We start from the raw sequence: 7,467 nt of genomic DNA, 5'->3' as shown, positions 1-7,467 counted from the left end.
AAGAAGATGCTCCAGGCGCACCTCTAGTTGCAGCCAGGATCTCCATCAATTGCCTTTGCGTGTTTTCAGAATTGACACGCGATGCCTCCAATCCTTGCATAGCAGCTTGGTTTTGCTGCATCAGAGTGGCGTTTTGCTCCATCAGTGTAGTATTCTGTTGATGCAGTCGTTCAACTACGGTTTCCAACAACCTAGTGTTGCTGGACGTATCGGACTCATTCGGTTGGGGAGGAGGAGGAAGTCTAGGCGCCATTAGTTCTCTGAATCAGAGAAAAACGAGCGTTAGTAAAGTTCGAGAGTTAAAACAATAACTCATTAACATATAATAAGCACACAGCAAAACGTAGTGCACTCATACCTACAGTGTTCCTTAAAAGAACAAAACTGCTCTGATACCACTAATGTAACATCCCAAAATATAGTAATCACTATAATTCAGAATTAATCACAATTAACAGCAACATTAAACAGTCTTTACACAAATAACCGCTGCGCCAAAAGAATACAGCACTTATATAAATAAACAGTACTGTTCAGTAACTTACAGCAGAGTTTACAGTGTTCAGAAATCCACCAAAATACATAAAACAGATCTGCATACAAAATTCTGCAGAATTATATACAGAACTTCCAAAACTCAGTACAGAAAACATAACCTCTACTACTAATCTAATCCTACTGCTCCGATTTTACTTCAACCTCCACAAGGTTAGCATCCTCCACCTTTTCTTCGTCCAACACTTGCTCAAGGGATACACCACCATCTGCTCACATCCACAACGGATGATCATTGCATTTTGACAACACGGATTATACATGGACAATAGACAACACAATGGAAACGCAAGGGTAAGCTTATAATATTTAATTTATACAATCAACACATACATTTATATTTAAATCCACACATACATCATGCAAGCTCATCAATTAACAATCATACAGATACTTATATAATAGACAGACTGTCCGGACTGTATGAACCGTGTAGCTACAGGCGTCCTTGCACCCGAGTGGTGTAGTAACTGGGTAACACCAAACAGCTGCCACTCGAGGTAAGTCCGTTCTTACGTCGCCCATGTTAACTTATGGACTAAGGACCTCCTGCCATTCCCACGCATGACTACCCCCTTCTACTTGAAGAGGTGTATCACGGAATATCAGGATGGACCAAGCCAGCTTAGCATGCCCACAGTCATACTTTACAAAAATCAACAATCAATCATATTAGAGACGTTCCTCCTTGGAACGCTCATCATAATTCATTTCCAATAATTCATTCCACATATAATTCACCATATTAAACAGTTCACTGAATCCATATTTCCATTCTGTATTCCACTCTCTTAATTTCACGAAAGTTCATCATTTAATAAATAGAAATTTACATGTTACAGTACTCTGCATCCTTGTTTCTGAACAAGAGAAAAGAACCAAGGAACTCACCTAATACTCTTTAAAATTTATAATTTGAAAATACTGATCTTTAAAAGACATGAATGATACTTAGAAAGATTTTGAATGTAACGAGTCCAGGTAGAATCCAAAGGATAACACCAGTAAGACATTGTTTAGATAAACAGTCAATATAATTTGATTTCAGAAAACAGCACTGCCAGAAAAACGAACGTTAATTAGCAATTTGGACGAACGCCAGTTACGTTCGCTCAGAGTTCAATGGTAAGGACGAGCGTTCAATTATAAAACCGAACCCTGCTTTGAACGAACGCCAGGTAAATGACCGAGCACAATCAGAACGAACGCTGGTAAAACCCAAGCGTTATCTAGGACGAACGTTTCGATATAAGACCGAACGTCAACTTGGACGAACGTTCAATATAAGGACGAACGCTCTCTTAGAATGCACGTTCGACATAAGGTCGAACAACAATAAGAACGAACGCTCAATCATGAGGACGAGCGTCAATAAGTACGGACGCTCGACTTAAGGCCGAACGTCACTTCTTTATAAAGTTTTAAATACTTAGCTGTACTGAGCAGATCGAAAGCTCATTCACCCAATTGGGGGACGCTCGTTCTTGAGCAGAATTCATTCCAAATGAATGAATTCCAATCTAAGTCATGCTAACCAAACACCGAACGGTCTAAGACCGTCCAGTGACGAACGTCCTTTTAGCAACAGAGAATGATCAGAAATTCAGATTTTTCACACTTAGTAGAATTTTTCCCAGATTTCAATTTTTCTAACTTTATACTTTCATTTCAGATTTAATTCACTTCCAACATGTTATCATACAGTTTTCAACATCTAATTCATTCCAAGTATCCAATAACCATATTCAGTTCATGCATCATCAATTCAACATGTAATCAAATCAAATCCAACATCAAATATCATTCATCCAAGCCGTATCAGTTCATGACAGACCCATCCAAACTAGAATTCATATCAGATATCATAAACCATTCTTAACAGCTCAACCTCATAATTTTCATACATTCCAAACCAACATGCAGATCAATCACATTATCAGAAAACCAGATTTCATAACTGTGGTCATTTACACAGCTCGAACATCATACATTTAATACATGCACATCAGATCATAACACATACAGTATAAATTAAAATTATAGGCTTCCCTTACCTGTTACTGCAGTGAAATTCCAATTGTTTAAGGTTTATCTTGATCACTCACAGTTCTCTACCCAAATGAATTCACTCCACGACTTTCACTAAATCTAAAATACCAAAATAACATAAAGATCAAACCTATAACTCATTCATGCAACCAGAATTTTGATTAGCATGAACTCAATGGACAATTATGCAGAATGAGAACTTACCAGTTCAGTTCTCAATTCTGTTCGAATCAAGTTGATGTTCACGGTGCAGTGACAGTGTTTACAGTATCTGAAACAGAATTTGAGGAGATGATGAATGAGTAATTTTAGAGAGAAGATGAGAGTTCTCAGAAACTCAGATTTTTATCCTTGCATGCAACTGATACAGTGTTCCTAGAAATTTTAAGATTAGATTGTGGTTTGGAGCTTACCAGTTACAGAATCAAAAGAGGTTCGGATCAAAATGGAGCTTGCTGGCCCGTGAATGTTCCTATGGTTTCAGAAAACGGATTGGAGTTGAAGGAAGTGAGTAATGGTAGAGAGAAGATAAAGGTTCTTAGTGAGAAGTTGGAGAAGATGAAAGGTTTGGTTTTCTGAGGAAGACGAAGTGTGAGTGTGAGTGAAAGAGTTTTCTCAAAACTCAGAATTTTGAGTGGATTCCACATCAAACAAGAGAGCGTTTCATAGTCTGCCACTTGCACACCAAACCCTGCTTGGAATTCTCTCCCGTGACACTTGGCGTGTGTGCATGCACAGATTGGTGCGTTTTTAATGCACTGAGTGTGTGTGACGTGGTGCAGTTTCCAGAGAATGGTGGAGCTTGATTTCAGTGCATTGCAGGAAGAGATTTAGCAGATTTGAAGTAGGATTAAATCAACTCAGAATTATAGTGCACTAATCTGGTTTAACACAGAATTATCATTGTTTAATTATATAGGGTCTTACATTTTGTCTCTAGATTACATTGATTTTAACATTTTAAAACATATTAAATCAACATATCAAAAATAAAGTTTGTAATAAGTAAATATCTGAAAACATAAATTGTAATTCAGATCGATAATGACTATAATTGTAGTATAAAATGATTTTTACTTTTATATTTAAAAAAAATAAAATTTTTTTTTGGGAATAAATACGAAAACAAAAGAAGAAAAATTTAAGATGGTTGAGGGAAAAAAAGGTTGTACTAGTTGCAAAAGTAGTGTGGAATGCACTTTTTAAAACAGAAAGAATAACATAAATGTCTAATTGTTAAAAAGAGTAAAGAAAGTAAGAATCTCCATATTAAAAATTAGATACTATAGTTTTTAAAGAACTCATTCGTGTTCATATATTTATATATATAAACATGGAATGTACTTAGAATGTTGCTGTGGCATTCAATTGAATCCAACACAAAAGATATTCATGTTATAATTCAATTAATAAAGAAGGGAAATGCTGGAGTTGGGAGTGGATCTTTACAATGGTAACAAGAAAATATATTTAATTTAAAGTTGGTGAAAGAATATGATACATTGAAGCTTAAAATAATACTGAAATTATTTTTAAATAATATAAAAAATAGCAATTAAAAGGATGAGAAAATAGTTAGTATATATAAAAAGAGAAAAAAGTAATATGGAGTGATGTAACTATGTAATAAATGTAGTGTGAGTATGATTGGTCAGATTTCCTCATTTATGATTGTTGTGTTGTGTTGTTCATGGGAAATAGCATTTAATATGAAACTAGGAATTTTTGCCTTTTCAATTTCCAAAGCCAAGGTCTATTGGTGTTTGAGGATCTTGTTTGAAACATAATCCACTTGTATAAACTAAAGATAAGTAAAGAAATTAAAAATAAAAGTACTTAAGAGTAAGAGTAACTTATTATAGTAAGTGCATAAAGAATATTCAGCTTTCCCAATGCGACAAAAATACCCTTGGAGTTGGTTTATAAACTATTGGGCAGTTCAATAATTAGGATTTTATTTCATAAATTAATCACTTCGAAATTAGTGAAGTAGTACATGAAAATTCTTGTTTATAAAACAAGATTAATATTAAACTACTGCCACTGGTGACTGTGCTTAACAAAAGTACCTTTTCTCATTTGCTCCTAACAGACTGTGTTATATTGCTACCTCTTTTAAGGGACAAACAAATATTTATAGTCTTAGGTACACGTGTGCTACTATGTGTACATATAATATATACTTTCATATATATATAATCATTAATAAAATTTTTTTATGTTTATGTTTAAACGAGATATGTTTTTAATCCATATATTTAAATTAAACTTTGTCCAAATTTTTTATGTATTTTTTCAAATTTAAAAATTAATAGATATAATTTTTTAATGGATTGACATTGATGTTTTTGAATTTATTAAACAATGTTTTATAATAATATTTAAACTTAAATATATTATAATAATATAAATAATTTAGATATAATCTTAAAATATATTTAATATGTTAAAAGATATTGATATAAATAAGTTAGAAGAATTATATTTATTTATTTTTAAAATTTGATATTAATATATATTAAAGTTTGAGACGAATTTTGATTTTATGCCAAATGACTATATATTTCATAATTTTTAAATTTATAAAATTATTTTTTTAAAAATAAAATTTAGAAACTTATGTTTTGTAGTACATTTTATTAAAATTTGATGATTTTATTTAAAATTAAAAAAAATTAAGTATGCATGATACAATAAAAAAATCTGTAATTACTTTTCACAAATATATATAAAAGTATAGCAAAGACATTAATGAAATAGATTTTTTTTTAAATAACCTTTACCGTAACTAATTTTTCTATCATTAAAAAAAATACTGATAAAAAGGTGGAAAATGAAAAAATAAAAAATAAAACAGAAGACGAGTGTCCCGGGAAACGCAGTGTAGAGATTCCAATTCCACGCTATCCAACAAAAGAATATTACCACACTTTATACTGTTCCTTTTAATCAGTGTTTCTCTTCCCTTTCCCTTTTCTGCGCCTCCACCACAGGCGCATGTTAGTTCTCTTCCCTTTATACACATCACTTTATGTTTAAATTTTAATTAAAAATTAGATTAAAACTAATTGCAACTGCACAGCAATTTTTTATTTTCTAGTTAAAATGAAGTTTGAAACAAATTTCATTTTCAAGGAATATAAAACTTACTAAATATATTTTTGGTAAAAAATAAAAATGATTTAGATTTTTGAACCTAAGTTGAAAGACAGTGTGAGCAGTTCATGGACAACATGTTAACATTGACGTTATGTTTCATTGTTTTGTCGTATTGGCGAGAAAAAAAAATTACCGTGTAGTGTAGGTGTAGCCCCTGCACTGCAACTGTCATCTGAATTCTGATCATACATGTATGGATAATTGTTCCTTTTTATTTGGAAAAGAGTATTTGTAATTGTAATTTTAATTAGAAAAAAAAGTTAAAAAATATATAAAATCTAATATTGATTAAAAATAACATTAATTTAAAAAAAAAATATATATATATATAAATATAAATTTTATTTTATAAGTTAACTTTTTGAAATTAAACCACTTAATAAAGTTTTGTAAAATTAAATTAAATTTTAAATTTATTTAACAAAATTAAAAAAATAAGATGTGTTGTTTTAGTTTTTTTATTGTAGAAGTGAAATAAAAGAAAGAAAAAATTTGTTTTCCTTCTTCTTGTTTGAATGTGTAGTAAGTAAAAGAAACAAAGAGATAAGAGATATATGTTAATAACACCTATAATAAAATATGATAAATGAATTTCTTTTAATTTTTATATAAAACATTAAGATTCCTCTTTGCCTTTTTGTCCACTTATAGAGAGAAAGAAAAACGTTACTACCTTCTTTCTCCTTTCACTCTATAAAGTAATAAAGTTAATTTTGGAAAGAGATGAAAATTAGATGAATATGATATGAAGTATAGTTTTAGTACATAAGTCAGTGTAACATCCAAAATATGAAGTATATTTTTATAACAATATAGTGTAACATCCAAAAAATATAATAGGACAGTTAAAAGATTCACAATACGAGTTCTAGATAAACTAAAAATGTCGAGCGTTTAGAACTTTACAATAACAAAAAAAAGTCCAGTACAGATTAGAAGAAAAAGCTGAACGGTTCCAAAACTACATTTAAACCGAACAGTAGTACAAAATAATACTAATTCTACTGACCGAACGGTCCTAAGATACATCTTCAATATTATCTCCTTCCAAAGCTTATTCCAGCAAACCCTCATCCCCTTCTGCTCACATCCACGGGATGATCATTGTAACGGGAAGGATGACCGAACGGACAACATAGACAAGATAGGATAGTAGGATAAGCTTATGTAATTTAATTAGTCATAAAAATCGAACAGATTCACATATAGCATAAAATCATCACACATGCAATTTCATATAATAACCGACAGGAATTTACATGCAATGACCGACTACCTTTACTCAGACTGTCCGGACTGTATGAATTATGTAGCTACGACGTTTATGCACCCGGATGGTGTAGTAGCTGGGATGCCCTCAACAGCTGCCACCCGAGGTTAGTCTGTTATACCTCGTCCAAGTTCACCTTATGGACTAAGACCTCCTGTCATTCTCACGCATGAGTTACTCTTCTCTACTTGAGAATGAGTAATCACAGAATATCAGGATAAACGCTAGCTAAGCTATAACCACATTCATACTTTACCATTCAATAATCATCCATGAGATATTCCTCCTTGGAACACTTGTTCATATCCATATAACACAAATCACATCATACTGTATTGCCATCATACTTCTTCATTTATACAATTCAAACCGAACAGTAAAACAACACCACCCTTGAGAACGACCGAACAGAAATATCCACTAATCTTTATGAA

The 7,467-nt window shown here is 31.8% G+C and overlaps 1 long non-coding RNA gene across 2 annotated transcripts; it reads right to left on the bottom strand.

Annotated features, from left to right (window-relative positions):
- Window positions 1–490: 490 nt before the first annotated feature.
- LOC148193571 (uncharacterized) lies at window positions 491–3,535 on the bottom strand. 2 transcript variants are annotated; one of them, XR_015781892.1, is made up of 4 exons: window positions 3,018–3,535; window positions 2,809–2,875; window positions 2,610–2,703; window positions 491–764 (listed from the first exon to the last, which is right to left on the bottom strand). It is a non-coding gene; the product is annotated as an uncharacterized LOC148193571 (long non-coding RNA). The 2 variants fall into 2 exon arrangements; XR_015781891.1 differs by having other exon boundaries at window positions 491–2,875.
- Window positions 3,536–7,467: the final 3,932 nt, after the last annotated feature.

Source organism: Vigna umbellata, chromosome 9, assembly GCF_029865625.1.
Source record: "Vigna umbellata cultivar VRB3 chromosome 9, Vumbellata_1.0, whole genome shotgun sequence".
NCBI lineage: Eukaryota > Viridiplantae > Streptophyta > Magnoliopsida > Fabales > Fabaceae > Vigna > Vigna umbellata.
This window is presented reverse-complemented; position numbering and strand designations above follow the sequence as displayed.